The sequence below is a fragment of the Chelonoidis abingdonii genome, chromosome 3 (assembly GCF_003597395.2).
Source record: "Chelonoidis abingdonii isolate Lonesome George chromosome 3, CheloAbing_2.0, whole genome shotgun sequence".
In the NCBI taxonomy this organism is placed as follows: domain Eukaryota; kingdom Metazoa; phylum Chordata; order Testudines; family Testudinidae; genus Chelonoidis; species Chelonoidis abingdonii.
Window position 1 is genome coordinate 40,610,756 of NC_133771.1, and position 23,054 is coordinate 40,633,809.

The following is a 23,054-nucleotide window of genomic DNA, read 5'->3' on the forward strand; positions in this document are numbered from 1 at the left end:
ACTATAGTTTTTTTAAAACTCAGACTCCTTGTTACATGTTTAATGGCTCTGGGACAGCAGCTTCTTGTGGTGGTGAGCAAAGCTTTGGTTTGCATAAACATTCAAAGGTGCAGATGATTCTCTGAAACATACCCCAATCCCTGCGTAAAGAACCAGGCAGGAAATCTCTTAAGAAGCTCTCTCATAAAATGGCTAGTGGGTTCTGGTATCAGTAAGTTTGATATCTACAAAGCTAATCTTTATCATAATAATTTTAGCATTCCTATTTCAGGGCAATGGTTCAAGTGACATAACATGGTTCAAGTGGTGTAACATTTATTTTTAAAAGCAAACAAAAGTTTTTCAAACTAATTAGGGTTGCCAACTTTCTGACTGAACAAAATCAAACACCTTTGCCCCATCCCTTCTCTGAGGCCCCTCCTCACTCACTCCATCTTCCCCCCGTTGTGTGCTCTCCCCACCCTCACTCGTTCACTCATTTTCACAGGGCTGGGGAGGGTCCTTTTTCAATCAGGTGTTCAGTTGAAAACTGGACATCTGGCAACCCTAATTTTTCTACATTTGGTTTTGTTCAGTCTCAAAAACTATGATGTGCCTCAGGCAATATTTTACAGCCATTACCCTCAGACCCAACTACTGGCCAGAACATTGGGTGTTTGGGTCCGTCAGAAAAAGCTCTATCTGAGGAATCTTACTGAGATAATTTTGTTTTAATGGATTCAGAGGGACAAACTAGATTTAATAAATGTGTGTTTTGTGGGAAGAAGTGAAATAATGGTTTGTAAAGGGAGTTTTTGCTGAAACTGATACATACTCAACCTAGGGTCTCAACATCATTTACCCTTCAAACTATTAGACAAAAACTTGTCAGGGATGGTCTAGATAATGCTTAGTCCAGCCATGAGTGCAGGGGACTAGACTAGATGATCTCTCGAGGTCCCTTCCAGTCCCACGAGTCTATGATTCTATAGTCTAAACTTCTTAGACCTGGCCTACACTTGTGACAGGGTATAGCATATGTGTGGCTACATGCAACAGTGAAAGGCTCCTGCAAGGGGCAGCAGCAGGAACCAGCCGGGGCCTTCCCCTGCTGCCTCCCCGCTACCAGAGCCTTTCTCTGCAGCTGGAGTCTTTTACCAAGGCAGAGACGGACTCCAGCAGCAGGGAAGCAGCAGGACACTACACTGCTAGAAACAGCAATGTAGACATGGGAGGCACTTTTTGGGCATATAGAGAGAGGTGTAGGATTATATACTCTAGGGTTTAGACATGTATTGTACTCTGTTCAACTCGCCAAAGCAGTGCCTCAGTCTGCACTGCTATTTATACCCCTGCTAGCTCAGTGTGCAGTGTTGTACACACCACCATAAGTGTAGACCTACTTAGGTAAAAGTAGTCTCACTGATAAGTGTTTGAACACAACTTAGAGTTCACTGCTATGCAGCCAGTAGGATTAAGGTTTTTAGCAGAAAACAGAAAGCAATTTTGAGATTATTGAAATGCAGCCCCTCTCACAAATCCTGGGCAGGGGAGGGAATTCATGCTTTTAACTTATGGGTAGGACAAACCGACTTAGCAGTCTGCAGCTGGTATTCTAGTCTCAGGGCTGAAACAACTGTCGCTGTACTTCCTGAGGTCCCAGTCCAGCAAAGCAGTTAAGTACATCTTTATTATAGTAGAAGAACCCAACCCTGCATTCCGTTTCCACCTAAGTAGGCCTTCCTCATGCAAACCTGTGAAGTCAGCTGGACTACTCTCAAGAAATAAAGGTTTGCAGGCTCAGGTTCAGAGATTGCCTAGTGTGAATAAACAGTCCATTTAAATTTCACAAATTACTCATCAAGATGCTCTTCTTTCTGCTCATCTGTGAACAGCTTAACAAGCACAGCTGTTGAAAAGAGAGCCTGTGTTGATTTTACAGCTGAGAACAAGATTCTTTGCTGCAGCTTTACACAGACTGGTGTCTATTGAACATCAGAGTGTATAATATCTTGAAGGGCTTTTCACAAAGCATTCTCTGAAGCTCTGTGCAATATCCACTGACAGACACCCTAGTGCATAAGTGACTTACACAACCCTGCAAAGACAAACCTCATAACGCAGTTTCTCTCTTGTTTAAAAAGTGGTGCAAAAAGTACATTTATGTTCCCCTCCTTACTTTAGTATCTGAGCACATTCTTTAATACAGTTATCCTCACAATCACCATTTCCTGCCGCGAGGTAGGGAATTGCTATTGTTCCCATTTTACAGATGGGAACTGAGGCACTGAGACTAAGTGGCTTGCCCAAAGTCATACAGGAAGTCTGTGGCACAGCATTGACTTGGATGCAGGTCCCCAAAGCCCTAGAGCTGCAACCACTGGACCATCCTTCTTCTGAGTTTCATTAAAGCTCTTCCTTGAAAGAAAATGAATACATTTTTAAATTACAGGGTTAAAAAGCTTGGCTACTTCAAACTAATTTTTCAGCTCCAAAAAATAGATTTGAAAAAGCTCTCCCTCCTAGAGGTTCACCTACCTTTAGTTCATACCATCTCCTACACTTCACACAATTAGGCAGTGGTGCTTTTCAGGCAGCACTGGCAGATGAGCAAAGTCAAAATTTCTGTTTCTCTTTGGTCACTCTATTGTGCTTTTCCCCACTGTTGCATGCAGAGGAAATATTATTCAGTTGTTATCAATTTTTCTTATTAAGATCTCAGTTGGGAAGCAAGACTTATTTTCAATCACATACACCAAACTGGGTCACGAACACTGTGTATGCATTACATGCATGGGTCCAAATGGTTACAAATTGGGTTACAAGTCTGCACCCACAGTTAAGGCCACACATTTGCATGGGCAAGATTTTACACGCAAAACACTATTGGCCAGAGCCTCAACTTGTATAAATTAACAGAACTTTACTGAAGTTAATGGAACTTCTCTTTTATACACCAACTGAGGATCAGATCCTCAGTACATATGTGCAAATTGGGGGTTGTTATGTGTAAATACCTTTGTTCACACATAACACTGAGTTATGTGCATGTAACAGGAGTTTTGTGTGTGCCACTCATGGACACTGACTTTTATACATTTGGATGATGTTTAAGTTAAGCATATAATCGCACCATTGATTAGCTCTGTTATTGGACTCTGCTGCATGTGTTTTGATTTGCTATTTACTACCTAACATATTGTGGGCCAAGTTAATTGACTTCAGTGGGGTTTTGCCCATTTACACCTGCCAAAACTTTGCCAAATATAGCTTAAAAATAAACAAGAAAAAAGACAAAAGGCAACAGCATCACCAACACCAAAATGAGTTTCAATGATTTCAGACATCCCTATCACCATCTAGTAGTTCAACAAGAAAGGACATGAAAACTTGTAAAACTAGTTTGGATAATTTGAGAAGCATTCGGTTGTTTTAGTGAGGAGTATGATTAAGAGAGTTAAGATCCCTGTGTGGATTTTGGGGAATGCTTCAAAAATCAACCCCCTTTTGGGAGCATCACCTGTAGAGAAAAGCTGGGTATAGTAATTACTGACACTAAACCACTAAAACATCTGATTGTTTGTCACATAACTGTGATGACTGTAAATCAGTGCTGAACAGATCTTCCTCCACTAACAAGCTAAACTGTAGAAACAAACGCAAGGATATTGACAGAGTTTAGCTGGTGTTGCTTGTTTCTTCCTGATAACTTAGCCTCTTTGATTACTTTTTCGCTGGAAATCTAGGTCATTGAAAGTCTAACCATTTCCCCTTCACTGTTCCAGAGTTATCTGTGAGCTTTAATTGCTCAGTTTATGCTGGCCCTGACAGTCCCATTTTGTGTTTACATTTCAAGCAAATTCATCCAGACAGTGAATACACAACCTGAGGTACTATTGTATGGTAAGTGTTGCATGTTATTTTCTTGTGAATGACATTTTCCAGAGAGACAAAAAAATCCTCCTTCCCTGCGTTAACTGTAGAGCAGTGGTGGGCAACCTGCAGCCCATGGGCCACATGCAGCATATCCGGATAATCTGCTGGCAGGCCACTAGACAGTTTGTTTACATTTACACAGCCGTCTACAGCTCCCAGTGGCCTCAATTCACTGTTAACAGCCAATGGGAGCTGCGGAAAGTGGCAGACAGCCACATCTGCCACTTCCCGCAGCTCCCATTGGCCGGGAACGGAAAACGACTGCAACTGGGAGCTGTGAAAAAGTAAACAAACTGTCTGACAGCCCACCACCAGATTACCCTGACAGGCTGCGTGCAGCCCACAGGCTGCAGGTTGCCCACCACTGCTCTAGACATTGCCTCAACTATATGAAAACAAAACAAGCAAAGAGCCCAGGAGCTGCAAGTTGCAAAGTTAATCAGAAGTGTATTGCATGAACTTTCACTGTTTCAGCGCTTTTCCTGCCACATCCCCTCCCTTTGTTTCATGTTATCCCTTATTATGTTGTAGTTAATCTAGATAGTAAGTTCCCTGGGTCTGGAGCCTGTCACGTTATGTATCTGGAAAGGCCATGGGCACCTTGGGAGCTAAATAAATAAAAAATCACAAAAATCATTTAAAGCTGAAATATCTTCCAAAGCATTTAAGAAGGTTGCAACACAGAAGTGTAAGAGTGAATGACTGGCCAGTGAAAATAACAATGTGTCGCCTGTATACTAAAATACAAGCCTTGCACAAGTGTTGGCATGGAGGGGGAAGAGTCCTGGGATATTGCAGATCAGGTCCAATGTATCATAGTTTTTCATAAATTTGTTGGAAGCCTGCCTCTCTTACTCCTTGGGGACTGACCCCTGCTCAGCAACCAGCTTCTTCAGCAAAGTAAGGGCTCTTGTGTTCACAGTCATATTCAAAGGCATCATGTCTCACTGCCAGAGTTTTACATAAGGGAAACAATAATGCAGTGTGTCCCCCTGCAAATGCAAAAAAAGGTAATTTTCTCCTGCCAATAGTTCTCAGAAAGGTGGGGTTGTCAGTCAACAGCTCTCCCATGAAGCAGTAGTGCTTCTTAGCCAACAAGGGGTCAACTCCATCTGACTTTTTAAGTCTTCCTATTCCTCTCCATTTGTCTCCAGGGACCATTTGTTCTCTCTCCTTTCGAGCTCTCAGATCAAGTATATGTGCCCAACACTCTCCTTATAATCCAGTTAGGAACTGAGTGGGGAAATCATCCCTGCCACATCTCTTCCCATTCCCCTTTTGCAAGGTTCCACTAGAGTCTGCAGTGTGAGCAGGCACGCATTCTCTCTTTCCTGCTTTGGGAGAGGGTTTCCACCTGACCTCTGTACATACACTACTTCAGCTCCAGTCTGTCGAGTCTGGGCTGTAGGGGAAAGAACTGGTCTACAGTTGGACCAGATGTTGGAGTCTCATAATTGCAAAGAGTGGCAAATTTCATTGAAGTGGTGCAATTTTCACAGAAGTCAATAGGAATTTCACCCACTTACGCCAGCGCTGTATTTGGCTTTCTCACACCAGAAAGATACTTGTGATTCCTGAGATTTTTAAATATAATTTCTAAACAAGAAAAGTAATTTGGGGGATTAAAATTTCTGTCTTTTCCATAATAAGTCACTAAAATCAGCCTGTCAGAATTCAGGCTGCCCTGTAGTGTGCCACACTCATCAGTACAAGCCAAAGTGTATCATCATCATGTTGTGAGACTCTTGGCTTACTTGGGAGTGGCCAAAGCTTCTCATGCCTAAGCCAATTCAAAGAACTGTCATTATTATAGCCCCAAAAATAATCAGGATAGTGCACAATGAGTGCATGATGTATAGGAAAACCTGGCTATGAAGCTGCCAGATTGCCTTATAGAAAAGTCCTGTAGAATTTAATAGGGAATTGTATTTCTCCTATGTAATTCACAGAAACATAAAGGAACAGGATCATCTCTATTGCATTCTATAGGTTTTTTGATTAATTGCCCTAGAACTCTAATTCATTTCCCTAGATATTTAACCTTCTTTCTTTCTTTTTTTCTTTGAATCAGAGAATATTAGGGTTGGAAGAGACCTCAGGAGGTCATCCAGTCCAACACCCTTCTCAAAGCAGGACCAACACCAACTAAGGGTATGTCTACACTACAAAATTAGGTCGAATTTATAGAAGTTGATTTTTTAAAAATCGATTTTATGCAGTCAATAGTGTGTGTCCCCACTTAAGACCATTAAGACCATTAACTTGGCAGAGTGCATCCACAATACCGAGGCTAGCGTCAACTTCTGGAGTGTTGCACTGTGGCAGCCATCCCACAGTTCCCACAGTCTCCGCCCCCCATTGGAATTCTGGGTTGAAATCCCAGTGCCTGATGGGTCAAAAACATTGTCACGAGTGGTTCTGGGTAAGTCGTCAGGCCCCCCTTCCCTCCCTCCCTTTCTCCCTCTGTGAAAGCAATAGCAGACAATTGTTTTGAGCCTTATTTCCTGGGTTACCCGTGCAGATGCTATACCACGGCAAGCATGGAGCCCGCTCAGCTCACTGTCACCGTACGTCTCCTGGGTGCTGACAGACATGGCACTGCATTGCTACACAGCAGCAGCTCATTGCCTTTTGGCAGCAGACAGTGCATTACAACTGATAGCCATTGTCGTTGTCTCCTGGGTGCTCTTTTAGCCGACCTCGGTCTAGGAGGCAGCCATGGGTGGGTGCGGGGGGTACTGACTCCAGGTCCAGGGTGAGAAACAGTTCCCGGCTGTCAGGGAAAAATGTTTCTCCACTTGCTTGCTGTGAGCTATATTCAACCTCCTCCTCATCATCTTCTTTGTCCCCAAAACCCGCATACCTGTTGCATGCTACTCCGTTGACGGAATCAAAGCACAGCAGTCGGGTAGTTGTAGGGACACCCTCTAAAATGGCAGCTCATCATAGAAGCAGCATGTCTGAGGCTCTGACCTGGAGCGGCCATTTGCCTCTCTATTTTTTTGGTAGGCTTGCCTCAGCTCCTTAAGTTTCACGCGGCACTGCTGTGGGTCCCTGTTATAGTCTCTGTCCTTCATATCCTTGGAGATTTTTTTAAAATGTTTGGACTTTTTGTCTTTTGAAACGGAGTTCTGATAGCACGGATTCGTCTCCCCACACAGTGATCAGATCCCGTACCTCCCGTTCGGTCCATGCTGGGGTTCTTTTGAGATTCTGGGACTCCATCATGGTCACCTTGGCTGATGAGATCTGCACTCACCTGCAGATTGCCATGCTGGCCAAACAGGAAATGAGATTCAGAAGTTCGCAGGCCTTTTCCTGTCTACCTGGCCAGTGCATCTGAGTTGAGAGCGCTGTCCAGAGCAGTCACAATGGAGCACTCTGGGATAGCTCCAGGAAGCCAATACCATTGAGCTGCGACCACACTACCCCAAATTCGAGCCAGCAAGGTCGATTTCAGCGCTAATCCCCTTGTTGGGGAGGAGTACAGAAATCGATTTTAAGAGCCCTTTAAGTCAAAAAACGGTTTTGTCATGTGGACGGGTGCAGGCTTTCACCTGCTAAATTCGCTGCTAAATTCGACCTAAACTTGTAGTGTAGACCAGGGCTAAATCATCCCAGCCAGGGCTTTGTCAAGGTGGGCCTTAAAGACCTCTAAGGATGGAGATTCCACCACCTCCCTAGTGAAATAGTGTTTCCTAATATCCAACCTAGACCTCCCCCACAGCAACTTGAGACCATTGTTCCTTGTTCTGTCATCTGCCACCACTGAGAACAGCTGAGCTCCATCCTATTTGGATCCTCCCTTCAGGTAGTTGAAGGCTGCTATCAAATCCCCCCTCCCTCTTCTCTTCTACAGACTAAACAAGCCCAGTTCCCTCAGCTTCTCCTCATAAGTCATGTGCCCCAGCCCTCTAACCATTTTCGTTGCCCTCCGCTGGACTCTTTCCAATTTGTCCATATCCTTTCTGTAATGGAGGGCCCAAAACTGGATGCAATATTCCAGATGTGGCCTCACCAGTGCCGAATAGATGAAAATAATCATTTCCCTCAATCTGCTGGCAATGCTCCTACTAATGCAGCCCAATATGTCATTAGCCTTTTTGACATCAAGGGAACACTCCTGACTCATATCCAGCTTCTCATCCACTGTAATCCTCAGAACTGCCGCTTAGCCAGTCGGTCCCCAGCCTGCAGCAGTGCACGGGATTCTTTTGTCCTAAGTGCTGGACTCTGCACTTTTCTTTGTTGAACCTCATCAGATTTCTTTTGGCCCAATCCTCCAATTTGCCTAGGTCACTCTGGAACCTATCCCTACCCTTCAGTGTATCTACCTCTTCCCCCAGCTTAGTGTCATTTGCAAACTTGCTGAGGGTGCAATCCATCCTGTCATCCATATAATTAATAAAGACGTTGAACAAAACCAGCCCCAGGACCGACTCCTGGGGTATTCCGCTTGACACCAGCTGACAGCTAAACATCGAGTTGTTGATCACTACCTGTTGAGCCCGACAATCTAGCCAATCTTTCTTTGTTACTTTCTTTCTTTCTGGGATCTGGCAGGATCTGGGGGAGCAAGTTGCAAAAGCATGGTCCTCTCCTACTGCCTAAAGAAAGCCCCACTTAGGGTTTGTATGCACACGGTTATACCAGTTTAACTAAGGGTCTGAATTTAAACCAGTTTAGTTAAACTAGTGCAAATCCCCATGTGCATGCTCTGACTGCAGCTGAAGAGTGGCTTATTGTGGTTTTGCTCAGTCAGTTGACAGGGTTAAGCTGAACAAAAATAAACCACTTTCAACCTGAAATAAGAGTGTCTACTCAAGGGTTTGCACCTGTTTAACTAAAATGGCACGATCTTGTGTGTAGATAAGGACTTAGAGCTATGCGTCTTTCCTTTCACCATGCTCCCTACCCTAACAGAAAGGAAGGATGGTTGTAGGAGCTGCTGTGACAGCACTAAACTACTTGGTCAGCCCCTTACAGTGGTATTATTCTCCCACAGCAGCTTTAGGTTCAGTTTGTGCCTTGCCCTATTCTTTAATAAAAAACACACGTGCCACTGAGCAAGTTAAAAGAAGATATCAGTGGTGGAGCTAGAACTGGGATTCCTTTTTGTGCAAGTGAACACTCTGTTGTTTCAAATAGCCCTGTGTTTACCCTTGTGTACAGACTGAAAAAAAAATATAGCTAACTAGGTGGGCAACTTCAATTTGCTTATTTGATCCTTCTCCTTACTTAAAGTCACACTTCAATCCCTGTATGTGCGTGTGTCCCTCACTGCTTTCATTGAGAGCCCCATCTATGCATCTGTTGACAAAATCTCACCTTTGATCTTTTCAAGAAGAGTTTTCTCTGGATGTTGGTTAAGGTATGGATGAGCGCTAGCTGCAAATTTCTGATCCAGATCTAAACCAACCAAACTCAGGAAAGTGCAGATCTCAGAGGAAGAACCGATCATAAAGGATGGATTTTGATTCAAGTCGAGACCTCATGCAAGTTCAAGGTGTTCCCATACAGGACTTTGGGATAAGCCATGTCCAATTTTTGAGGGTTTTGTTGTCAGAAGATGAGTCTTGAGTAGAGTGAGTTATTTGGAGGGCAGGGACTGCCTTTTTGTCCTATGTTTGCGCAGCAGCCAGCACAAAAGAGTCCTGGTCTATTACTGGGATTCCCAGGTGCTAGTGAACTACAACAAATTTAATATTTTATTTATTTATTTGTTTGTTTATTTATAAAGTCTGAGAGAGGTTCCCAAATTGTCTACTTTTTAAAGCAAGTTCAACAGCATTCCAAAATTTCAGGGTTATTTCTGAGTAACACATAGTTGAAGACAGAGAATTTCTGAACAATAATGACCATGTTTAAATTAGTTATCCTTGAGCTATGACTTACAGTGACAGCATCTAGAGGACAAATAAAGACACTGAAATTCAAGAGGATGTAAATGAGACCGTTTTAAATGAAATCAAATGAGACAATGCAATGGAAAGCAAGAAGACAGAGTGGAAATAAAAAGTGTTCAGAGATAAACGAGTGTATCCCATGGGTAAGGTGTGCCACAAGGAGAGAAAACAAAGCCAGTGTAGATTAACAAGGAAGTCACAAGTGTAATCAAACATTCAAGAAGGATCCATTGGAACCAAAAACAGGAGACAGCGATGAAACAGAGAGTTCCCAGACTGTGAAAAAAACAATGTGTATACACATAGTGATAAGATTTTCAACCGTGTGGCAGATATAAGAAAAATTCATCAGGGATAAATTGAGAGGTCACCTGGGCTGCTAGGGCCTCAGCATGGATTTACTATGCTTTACAAATTTGACAAGTTTTTGAAATAAAACAGAGTTCTTGCGGAAAGCATGAATGTAATCACAGAGAATGGAAATTGGGTTTATATTATGTAGTGCAAACTCTCTCAAAGTGTTCTACCAAGTAATGATAAAGGAAATACTTTTGGATTATGAGGAAAGATTAATAAGACTGGGACTTTTCAGCTTGAAAGAGAGATAAGTAAGGGGGCATATGATAGATGTGTATAAAATCCTGACTCGTGTGGAGAAAGTAAATAAGGAAGTGTTATTTATCCTTCTCTTAACACAAGAACTATGGGTCATAAAATGAAATTAATAATCAGCAAGTTTAAAACAAACAGAAGGAAGTATTTCTTCACACAAGGTATAGTCAACCTGTGGAACTCTTTGCCAAAAGATGTTGTGAAAGCCAAGACTATAACAGGGTTCAAAAAAGAGCTAGATAAGTTCATGGAGGATAGATCCCTCAATGGCTATTAACCAGGATGGGCAGGGATGCAAAACCATGCTCTGAAGTGTCTAGCCTCTTTGTCAGAGTTTGGGAATGGGCAAGACAGGATGAATCACTTGATGATCACTTGTTCTGTTCATTCCCTCTTGGGTACCTGGCATTGGCCACTGTCAGAAGACAGGATACTGGGGTAGACGGACCATTGGTCTGACCCAGTATGGCCTTTCTTATGTTCTTATATTAAAGGAGCTGGTGATTGTGAAGACAAAAGGAGCAATTCTAAGACACTCATACATAGCTTCAGGGTAACATTTTCAGAAGCACCTATATGGCTTAGGAGCCTAAACTCCATTTTCTAAAATGAGTTAGGGCCAGGTTTACAAAGGCATTTAGACACCTAAAGATGCAGATAGGTACCTAGTGGGATTTTCAAAAGCACCTACATGAGTTAGGCACCTAACTCCCAATGACTTTCAATGTGCCTTTGCTCAGGCCCTTATTGAGGTGAAGTATTTTGACCAGGACATCGACTGTTTCTGAAAGGTCTCAGCTAAAGAGCTAGCTGAGATGAGTAGAAGAAGCTTCAGTTGGGTGTGAAATATGGCAGCTCTGTATGGAGTATGCCAACTCTAAAGTGAACATACACCTAAAAGAGCACTGTAATATCAGCATTGTTGAGGGTATGAGGACAGGTGGGATTGGACCCCTCAGACATGTGGGGCAGACGGGGCTTAAGAAATGTACAGTGACAGTGATACACAAATGTGCAGTGATGGTTATAAAATGTGCATTGACTTTTAGGAATACACATATTGATAAAAATAAACAGACCTATGGAATATTAATCTAACTCCAGAGAGTCCAGCTGCCCAGACAAGCTCTTCATTATCTGATATGTGCAGTGACTTTTTTGAGGTTATTTTAAACTCTGGGTCCATTATTCAGTGCAGTATTAACTGAGACATACTGACACTTATTATATCTCTTTGACAGAGTACAACACAAAAGACAAATCTGCAGGGTAAAGAAATGAAATATTGGAAAGCAAAAAGAACTGGTTTCGAGACCAAAAATGAAGCAAATGTTATTGAAGAAAGCAAGCAAGATTTCTTTGCCCTTATCAGACTGAAAGGGGGAAAGAAATTGCTGAGATGCATTAGCAGAAGTGTTGAAAATCAGCAATTAATAGGATACATGAGGAATTATTGTGCATAAATCTAGTCACTTTAACACTATGGGTGGTCAACTATTTTCAATCAAAATTATTTTACGATGGAAAATGAGTTTTTGACTCAACAGAATTTTTCAAAAAAAATGTAGTCGATGGAAATTTTTAACTTTTTTTTAAAAAAAAACCCAAACCAAAAAGATTTTTCTCATAAAGCCCCATAGTCAGGAACTCCCATGATGCACTGCAGTGGCTCAGCAAGAGAGAAGATAATGGTGCATCACAGAAGATGTAATCTGGCCAGAGAACCCTGCCCATAGATGACAATGAGGACATGAGGCAATTGAATTACAGCTCCCATGAAGCACTTCCAAATCATTTGTTTTGGTTTGGTTTGGTTTGGAGTTTTGTTTGTTTGTTTGTTTTTTCACCTGACAGTTTCCACTGAAAATTTTTCAGTTTAATATTTTGGTGAAAAATCTATATTTTTGATAAAAATATTTCAATAAAAATAAATGTATTTGTATCGAAATTCACAGCAGAAAAACCCCTCAGTCTTCATATTAACTTAAAAGCCAGATGCTGACTGAATATGTGAATGTACAACTACTGTGGTTGTTAATATATAACTAAACGGAATACACTTTGGAACACGAATCTGGGATTGTTTGAGGCTGATCCGCCTCTCCTATGGTTGGCAACAGCAAAGCAAGGTCTTGAGGTTTGTACATGCAGTGGTAACTCGTGAAATACAGAGTTATCAGCATATCAGCAAACAGTGAGGTAGAGGCAAGGTGAATTAGCTGTAGTTATTACTGTTCCCAACAGATTTAATGTGTAGTAACTGCTATTATCAGTAAAAATATCTTTCTAATAATAATATTTTGTACTTCTATAGTAATTTGCCATGCAAGGATCTTGAAGCACCTTGCAAATATTAATGGATTAAGCCTCACCACAGCCTTCTGAGGTAAGTAAACATTACTATCCTTATTTTCCAGAAGATGAAACTCAGGCAAAGAGATTTTTTTAAATTACTTTTCACATAGCCAGTTTAAAAAGAAGATATCACATATTAATGCATAAGGGGAAAAGGAACTATTAGCTGAGATACCTCAGTGATTGAGAGAGAGAGAGAGAGAGAGAGAGATATATTCAGGCAGAATTTTGTTAAAGAAAGAAAGGCTGGACTGAAGAACAAATGCCACAAAAAATAATGAACTAAGTGCATAAAAACAGTTTAAAAAGGGAAGGGAGAACAGAGGATGACCCGTAGGTAGCTTTGGTGGATTTAAATGATGCCATATATCAGGTCATAAGGATAAGCCTTGATGGTAAATGATGTCTTTTGCTGACATTTCCGAAATTCCTCCCCGTATTATGATTACAAAAAGGATTAATAATCCATTCATTCTTTACTCTTAAATTGCAGAGTTAATTTTCTCTCTCTCTTTCACACACACACCCCCCCAACAATTCTCTACACTCACTGTGCAGTGCAACATTACCAATATTACGTAGCGCTCTGTGAAATATGTTGGAGACTCCTGGAAACCATACACTGTACTAGCATCCTCTCATAAAGGGGCAGAGATCACATCTCTTTGCAGACGGAAGCTGTATTGTTGATTCCCAGTCCTGAAGATCCAAGCAGATCCTGTCTGCTGTAGTTCCAAAAGTAGTGTATGAATAGAATCATAGGACTGGAAGGGACCTCAAGAGGTCATCTAGTCCAATCCCTGCACTCATGGCAGGACTAAGTATTTTCTAGCCCATCCCTGATAGGTATTTGTCTAACTTGCTCTTAAAAACCTCCAATGATGTAGATTCCACAACCTCCCTGAACAATTTATTCCAGTTCTTAGCAGAACCAAAGAGACACATGACAGTTTTCTCAGCCAGTCAGTTATTTGTTTAGCACAGATGTGAGCAATTTCCCCTCAGAGCTCTTTGGTGACATTCATGAGTGGATTTCACTAGCAAATTAAGCTGCCTTAGGTCCACAAGCCTGTTACATTGTCATGGGTTTTCCCTGCATTAACATTTTCTAACTAAAATGAATATTGCAAATACAGCCAGTTCTGGCGCTCCCAGATATCTAATGAGTTCATTAATCACTGGGATCTGTGTAGTCACTTTGATGTAGGTTTTTACATAACAACAATACCAAAACTCACTGATGTGGATGATATTCAGAAATACATGTTCCTAATTAGGCAGCAAGCCAAGAGAAAGGGTGGTTTGATACACTCTTTAATGGTGGATGTATTCATCTTAACTAAAAACGATCACAGGGCAAATAAATAAGCCACTCAACTTGGCTCCATTCTGCGTGACCTATTTTCCTGTTCCAGTGTTACTCTCACGGGTGAATGCAGTGTTTTTGTATCCATGTTGGTCCCTGCTGCACAAGTCATCATCTGACCTTGCCTTTCTAATATCCTCTGGTCCACACGGCTACAACACTGCAAACAACTATGGAAGATATCAAATGTTGCCATCTGAAATGGAAACTCCACAACACGAAGGAAAAGAAAGCAAAACTTAACGGAACTTCTACTTCCTGAGGAAATACAAGGCCTGGCCTACACTTTGAGTTTAGGTTGAATTTAACAGCGTTAAATCGAATTAACCCTGCGCCCATCCACACAGTAAAGCCATTTTTGTTGAGATAAAGGGCTCTTAAAATTGATTTCTGTATTCCTCCCTGATGAGGGGAGTAGCACTGAAATCAACATTGCCGGTTCAAATTAGGGTTAATGTGGATGCAATTTGACAGTATTGGCCTCCGGGACCTATCCCACAGTGCACCACTGTGACCGCTCTGGACAGCAATCTGAACTCGGATGCACTGGCTAGGTAGACTGGAAAAGTCCCACGAACTTTTGAATTTCATTTCCTGTTTGCCCGGTGTGGAGAGCTGATCACCACAGGTGACCATGCAGAGCTCATCAGCACAGGTGACCATGCTGTCCCAAAATCGAAAAAGAGCTCCAGCATGGACCATATAGGAGGTACTGGATCTGATCGCTGTATGGGGAGATGAATCTGTGCTATCAGAACTCCGTTCCAAAAGATGGAATGCCAAAACATTTGAAAAAATCTCCAAGGCCATGATGGACAGAGGCCACAACAGGGACTCAACACAGTGCTGCGTGAAATTTAAGGAGCTGAGATGAGAGTACCAGAAAGCGAAAGAATCAAACAGATGCTCCAGGACAGAGCTGCAGACATGCCACTTCTATGCTGAGCTGCAGGCAATTCTAGGGGGGGCCACCACCGCTACCCCAGCCCTGTCCATGGACTCCGATGATGGGGTACTCTCAGTCACCATGCCTGAGGATTTTGCAGAGAGGGAAGATGAGGAGGAGGAGGAAGTTGAGGAGAGCACACAACTCACTGTTCTCCCTGACAGCCAGGATCTTTTTCTCACTCTGACTGAAATACCCTCCCAACCCTCCCAAGGCGGTATCCCGGACCATGAAGCCGTAGAAGGGACCTCTGGTGAGTGTACCTTTGTAAATATAAAACATGGTTTAAAAGCAAGCATTTTTTAATGATTAATTTGCCCTGAGGACTTGGGATGCATTTGTGGGCAGTACAGCTACTGGAAAAGTCTGTTAACGTGTCTGGGGATGGAGCAAAAATCCTCCAGGGACATCTCCATGAAGCTCTCCTAGAGGTACACTAAAAGCCTTTGTAGAAGGTTTCTGGGGAGAGCAGCCTTATTCCGTCCTCCATGGTAGGACACTTTACCAGGCCATGCTAGTAGCAAGTAATCTGGTATCATTGCATGACAAAGCCTGGCAGCGTATGGTCCCAGTGCTTGCATTCAAGTAACATCCATTCTTTATCTCCTCAAGAAAGTGATATCGTTCATGGTAACCTGGTTGAAATATGGGAATTTAATTAAGGGGACATTCATAGGTAGCCATTCCTACTGGGCTGTTTGCCTGTGGCTGAAAAGAAATTCTCCTCACAGTTAGCCAAGTGGGGCAGGGGGCATTCGCACTGAGCTGTTCGCGTTTAGCTAGCAGGTATCTTCCCTAATACCGGCCACATGGTTCAGTGGGGGGAGGGTTAAAGCAGTCATCTCAGAGAAAAGGATGGGGGTGTGATTTTGTTTCTGCTGATGCACGTTAACACGAAAACTGCTGCCCTAAATGGACAACTCAACGAGCTTTGCTTGGTATGGGAAAGGAGGGCGCTGCTGTTATGAAGGTTGCAGAAGCCGAAAGACTATGGTTTACCATGGCCACCTGTGAGCCGAATTCTGTTGCCCGGCGTGTTTGATCTCTAACACCAAAGTCGCAGGCACGCAATATAAGATGCAAATAATGACCTTATACCGAAATCACATGTGCTATGTAATGTGAATAGTGTTGTTCATCATGAAAGAGTATACCCATTGTTCTGTAAAATGTATCATCTTAAATACTTCTCTCCCTTTTTTCCTTCCCGCAACACCAAATGTTTCAAGCCTCCCTCTTCCATTCCAAAAGCTATCTCAGATAAGGCAGCAAAAAAAAAAATGCATGTGCAATGAAATGTTCTCTGAGCTCATGCAGGTGTCCTGCACTGAAAGAGCTCAGCAGAAAGCATGGAGGGACACAATAGCACAGGAGAGGAAAGAGGGCAGTGAACTTGAGGAGAGGTGGTGGCAGGAAGATCAGAGGAGGCAGGATGCAGTGCTGGGACTACTGCGGGAACAAACGGAGATGATCCAGCATCTGGTGGAGGTTCAGGAACATCAGCTGGAGAGACTGTCACTGCAGCCCCTGTTTAACTACCCTCCGTCCTCCCCAAGTTCCATAGCTGTCTCCTCACCCAGATGCTCAAGAACGCGGGGGGGCCTCTGGGCACCCAACCACTCCACCCCAGTGGACAGAAGGCTGTCATTCAACAAGTATTCAAGTGGTCTTTTTAACAAGTATCGAAGTGGCCTTTTCCTTCCCTCCTCCCCTCCTTCCACATCCCGCCCGGGCTACCTTGTTAGTTATCTCCCTATTTTTATCATCAATTAATAAAGAATACATGGTTTTTAAATGACAGTGACTTTATTTCCAAGCTGTGATTGAAGTGGGGAGGGTGGTTGGCTTACAGGGAATTAGAGTCAACCAAGGGGGCGGGTTTTCATCAAGAAGAAACAAATACTCCTGTCACATGGTACCCTGGCCAGTCATGAAACTGGTTTTCAAAGCTTCTCTGATGCTCAGCGTACCCTGCTGTGATCTTCTAACCGCCCTGGAGTCTGGCTGCACATAATTAGCAGCCAGGTGATTTGCCTCAGCCTCCCACCCAGCCATAAATGTCTCCCCCTTACTCTCACAGAGATTGTGGAGCACACAGCAAGCAGCAACAGCAATGGGGATATTGGTTTTGCTGAGGTCTGAGCAAGTCAGTACACTGTGCTAGCGACCCTTCAAACGTCCAAATGCACACTCTACCACCATTCTGCACTTGCTCAGCCTATAGTTGAACTGCTCCAGACTACTGTCCAGGGTGCCTGTGAGCCAGGGCATTAAGGGGTAGGCTGGGTCCCCAAGGATAACTATAGGCATTTCAACATCCCCAACAGTTATTTTTTGGTCTGTGAAGTAAATTCCTTCCTGTAGCCATTTAAACAGACCAGGGTTCCTGAAGACACGAGCGTCATGAACCTTTCCCAGCCATCCCACATTAATGTTGGTGAAACGTCCCTTGTGATCCACCAGTGTTTGCAGCACCACTGAAAAGTACCCGTTTCAGTTTATATACTTGCTGCCTTGGTGGTCCGGTCCCAAGATAGGGATATGGGTTCTGTCTATTACCCCACCACAGTTAGGGGCCCCATTGCAGCAAAGCCATCTACTATGACCTGCACATTTCCCAGAGTCACTACCTTTCATAGCAACAGCTCAGTGATTGCATTGGCTACTTGCATGACAGCAACCACCACAGTAGATTTGCCCACTCCAAATTGATTCCCGACTGACTGGTAGCTGTCTGGCATTGCAAGCTTCCATAGGACTATCACCACTCGCTTGTGAACTGTGAGCGCTGCTCTCATCTTGGTATTCTTGCACTTCAGGGCAGGGGAAAGCAAGACACAAAGTTCCATGAAAGTGCCTTTACGCATGTGAAAGTTTTGGAGCCACAGGGAATCATCCCAGACCTGCAACAATATGCAATCCCACCAGTCTGTGCTTGTTTCCCAGGCCCAGAATGGGCATTCCACGGCATGAACTTGCCCCATTAACACCATGATATCCATATTGACAGGGCCCGTAAGTTGAGAGAAGTCTGTGTCCATGTCCTCATCACTCTCATCACTGCACTGCCGTCACCTCCTCGCCTGGTTTTTCAGCTTCTGGTTCTGCATAAAGAGCACAATAATGCGCGAGGTGTTTACAATGCTCATAACTGCTGTGGTGAACTGAACGGGCTCCATGCTTGCTGTGCTATGGCATCTGCACAGAAAAAAGGCACAAAATGATTGTCTGCAGTTGCTCTCACGGAGGAAGGGGCTACTTATGACTGTAGCTATCCCACAGTTCCCACAGTCTCCACCAACCATTTGAATTTTGGGCTGAGCTCCCAATGCCTGATGGGTCAAAAATATTGTCATAGGTGGTTCTGGGTACATGTCGTCAGCCCCTGGCCACCCCTGCCCTCCGTGAAAGCAACAGGAAAAAATTGCCTTGTCTACCGGATGCTGCTGGCAGACGTTGTACTGCAGCACTACACAGCAGCATCGCCTTGCCTTGCAGACGACAGATGGCACAGTATGCCTGGTAGCTGTCATCGTCGTCCCGTGGGTGCTCCTGGCTAGCCTCGGTGAGGTCAGTCGGGGCGCCGGGACAAAAATGGGAATGACTTCAGGTCATTCTCTCTTTAAGTTTTATGTAATGGAGATTCAGTCCTGCCTGGAATATCATGCCAGCTGGAGGTTTCTGCCTCAGGCTCCTCTCCCAGTCGGCAGCACTGCGCGGTCGCACCTACCCCAGCCTACCCCTTGCTCCCATGGCTCATGAAGCCTGAACAGTAGTAAGGAGCAGTCCAACTATAGGCTGAGCAAATACAGAATGGTGGTTCACTCTACTTCCTTTTGATCTCTGTTTGAAGTCTTGTTTCAAATTCATGCATTCTTCATTACTTCATCACACAAATGGGGGGATAATTGCCAAGGTAGCCAGGGAGGGGTGGGGAAGGAGGGAAACAATGGGTGGGGTTGTTGTAGGGGTACCCCCTAGAATGGCATGCAGCTCATCATTTCTGCGGGATGTCTGGGGCTCTGACCCAGAGCAGCAGTTTGCATCTGTGGTTCTTTAGTAGGCTTGCCTAATATTCTAGACAGGACTGAATCTCCATTTTTGTCCAGGTGACCCCGACCAACCTCACTGAGGCTGGCCCGGAGCACCCATGACAGCAGCAGACAGTACAGTATGACTGGTAACTGTCTTTGCCAACTTGCAAAGCAGCAGATGGTACAGTATAACTAATAACCATCTTTGCCAACTTGCAAAGGCAAGGAGCTGCTGCTGTGTAGCACTGCAGTACCACATCTGTCAAAAGCACCCAGGAGACGTATGGTGACAGTGAGCTGAGCGGGCTCCATGCTTGCCGTAGTATGTTGTCTGCACAGGTAACCCAGGAAAAAAGGTGAGAAATTATTTTTTCCCATTGCTTTCACAGATGGAGGAGGGGGCCTGACAACATGTACCCAGAACCACCCGGGACAATGTTTTTGCCCCATCAGGCATTGGGAGCGCAACCCAGAATTCCAGTGGGGGCGGAGACTGCGGGAACTGTGGGATAGCTACCACAGTGCAATGTTCCAAAAGTCGATGCTAACCTCGGTACTGTGGACGCACACCGCCAACTTACTGTGCTTAGCGAGGACACAACAACAGTATCAAATCGATTTCTAAAAATTGACTTCTATTAAATCAAACTAATTTCGTAGTGTAGACATACCTCAAGAAACAAAACGTACATCACCCCCAGAGGACTCACCATCTCAGAAGTTGGTCCCGTAAAAAGATATTACCTCACCAGCCTTGTCTGTCTTGCTGGTGGACATAGGAAGCAGACATCACAGGGCCATCCAACTATGAATGTCCTCATGTGCATTGTCCATTCTTAGCTTATTTTCACTGTTCACGAATATCATGCAAAAATTAACAGGAAGGTTTCTCAGCTACACAGACTTTCTGTCACTCTAACTTGTAGGTGAGCCACCCTAGTTTGTGATGGTGAAACATTCCTTGTGATCCACCAGTGATTGCAGCACCATTGAAAAGTACCCGTTTCAGTTTATGTACTCGCTGCCTTGGTGGTCCGGTCCCAAGATAGGGATATGGGTTCTGTCTATTACCCCACCACAGTTAGGGAGCTCCATTGCAGCAAAGCCATCTACTATGATCTGCACATTTCCCAGAGTCACTACCTTTCATAGCAACAGCTCAGTGATTGCATTGGCTACTTGCATGACAGCAACCACCACAGTAGATTTGCCCACTCCAAATTGATTCCCGACTGACTGGTAGCTGTCTGGCACTTATGTTAATGCCCTTTTATTTGCCCTTCAGCTTCCGTCTGCAATTGCTGTTGTTAAATGTTCTGCCCATTAAAAGCCCTGTGATGACGTTACGCGTGGAAATGCCCTGGCACATGCTGCTGCCAGGCAAGTGGCCCTTTCCGGGTCTCCGGCTCTCTCTGAAATTTTTCCTCTTTGTATGTTGCAACCTCTTTCTCCAGCTGCGTCCCCTCATGACCTAGTGCTTATGCAGGACTCAGCGTCTGAGGGGGAGAAAGACAGTTGAAGGCAGAATGGGTGCTCTCTACACCCTGAGGATGCCTTGTGGCACGCTCCAGATGGCTGCCTGGTTGCGCCCCAGGCTTTGCTCCCCTACCTTGCTTGCGTGGCCCATGGTTTGACCCACGTGAGCAAAGGAGGGATGATTGCATCAGTGGTACAGCATTGGTATGCCCCCGAAGTTTTCAGTCATGGTTCAGCAATACTGTAATTCTTGCCCTATTTGTCTGGCACACAACAGTGGAAAGCCAGTCCAGACTGGACTGGCAGCTCACCCCATTCCATGGGGACCCTTTGTAAATATTCAGATTGACTTTATAAACATGCCAAAATGCTGCTCTTATGAGTATGAGTTAGTTTTAGTAATGTATTTCCTTGTAAAGGCAAATGCCAAAACTGTTGTAAAACTTTGGCATTCCTGTGAGTAGCAACAGTGATTGTGAACCTAATTTTACTGGACAAATTATAACTAAGTTATGTGCAGCTTCACAGATCCAGTATGGCCAAATGCCCTTTGAGGGCCACTCCCAATTGAAAAACCATACTCAGCCCTCATAAAATTTCTACCAGGGCACCCAATCCAACTACTGACAGTACTCTGCTGGCTTTGGCTTAGATGGACATTTATTTAATAAATAACACAATGCTTAATTATTGCCAGAAACTAATGAAATGTGTTAGGTTTTTTATATCCAGTAGCTCTGCCACTTGCTGAAACCTGAAGACTGGGTCTATATGGAGGTCCACCAGCGAGAAACTACCTTGGCCCCATGCTGAAAGACCCTTATCAAATCCTGTTGATTACCAACACCGCTATGAAGTGCCAAGAATTGACTACCTGCCCATGTTTCTCACGACCCACTGAGCCTTTGAATCTTGCTAAGAAAACAACCTCTCCACCTGAGGACATAATAAAGCCTCCAAGCAAGCAAGGTGATTGTGCTAGTAACCTCTCCCTTGCGGCCTCACTGCTGGACAGCTAAGTGAATTAAGACTACGAAATCTCGAAGAATAGCTTGCAGAGGCTAGCCAAAACTACCTGAAAATGAAACTTTTAATGTTCCTTGACCTCTCCTCCTTAATGAACTTGGGGTGGGGATGGAAAAGTAATATTTTTCTAAATCTTAGCCAATCAGTGGCCTCACTAGTACACAACCAAACATATACCCACAGGACTTGCCTGGCCACGGGATATTTTCCTGCCTGGAGGACATCCCTGTGACCAACAATATAACTTGTACCCTGTTGCAATATTCCCCGCCCATAGGACAAACCCAGAGGCCTTCCAGAGAGTTATCCGGGTATATAACCAACAGTTATGGTATGGTTCTTCTAGAAAAAGAAACCCTGGGGGGTTCAGATGGACCATACTTAATGCCATGCTGGGAACTATCAAATTTACCCTGCCCTTATCCCACTTCCAGATCACTGCTACCTATCCCAATTGCTCCCGAGGGGCTGCCCTTAGGTTAGTACAGCAGCAGACTTGGGGTGCATCCTCCCATCTAAGGAGGGACTTGGCTGGCTCCTTGTGGAATGGGGCAACTAGTGTTGCCTCTGTTTGGAATATTTACAAAAAATCAACAGCATGATGAAAAATTTAGCCAATTGGAACAGGCCATAGGGCTTATTTCCGGGGCATAGGTAAGCGGTGTCCAGGTTGGTGTGGGCAAATTACGTGTTGTCTTCACTCTTAGTGCCTTTACCCAAGATTTACTAAAAGAATTGATCTTTAGTACTGCTGAGTCTGGAGAGGTATTGCAGTGGAATCGGGCCTGTTCTGAGATGCAGGATTACCTGAATGACCAGCTGATGGCCATTTGGAGTGATCTTAAGCACCAGGCCTGGCCCACTGCCCTTACAAATGCCTCGGGCGTACCATCCAACTTATAATCATGGAGACACACTTGAAAATTTTCTGGATGAAAATGCTGGTGCTCACAGTGCTCCTTCCAGGCTTATGGGCCAGAGAAAGGAGTGTGGGCTCCCACATACCGAATCCTCCCGGGTCCTTGGGGGGGATGTATGTGGGACTGGGTAATCCACCGGGACATATGGACAATGGACCTAACCGGTTTTTGATTGGTGCCCCGGAAATAACACCTGATATTTGGATAGGATTAGAAAACCAGTGGACCTTCTGGCCATTATAACCCCAACAGCTTCAACAGTAAACTGAAGCCAGGAAAAGTTGTCACAGTTAATGACGGCTTTTGTTGGAAGAGTATAAGACAAGAAACTACCCTGACAGGACACCTGCTTCTTTAAGGTAATGACAGTTGTGTACTTGTAGAGGCCACCATATTACACCATATTACAAGACATGCATTTTCATCTCACCACTGCTGCAGGCAGTCATATCTTTTATTGGCCTACCGAAAAAATTTGCAATCAGCCCTTTAGCCTCA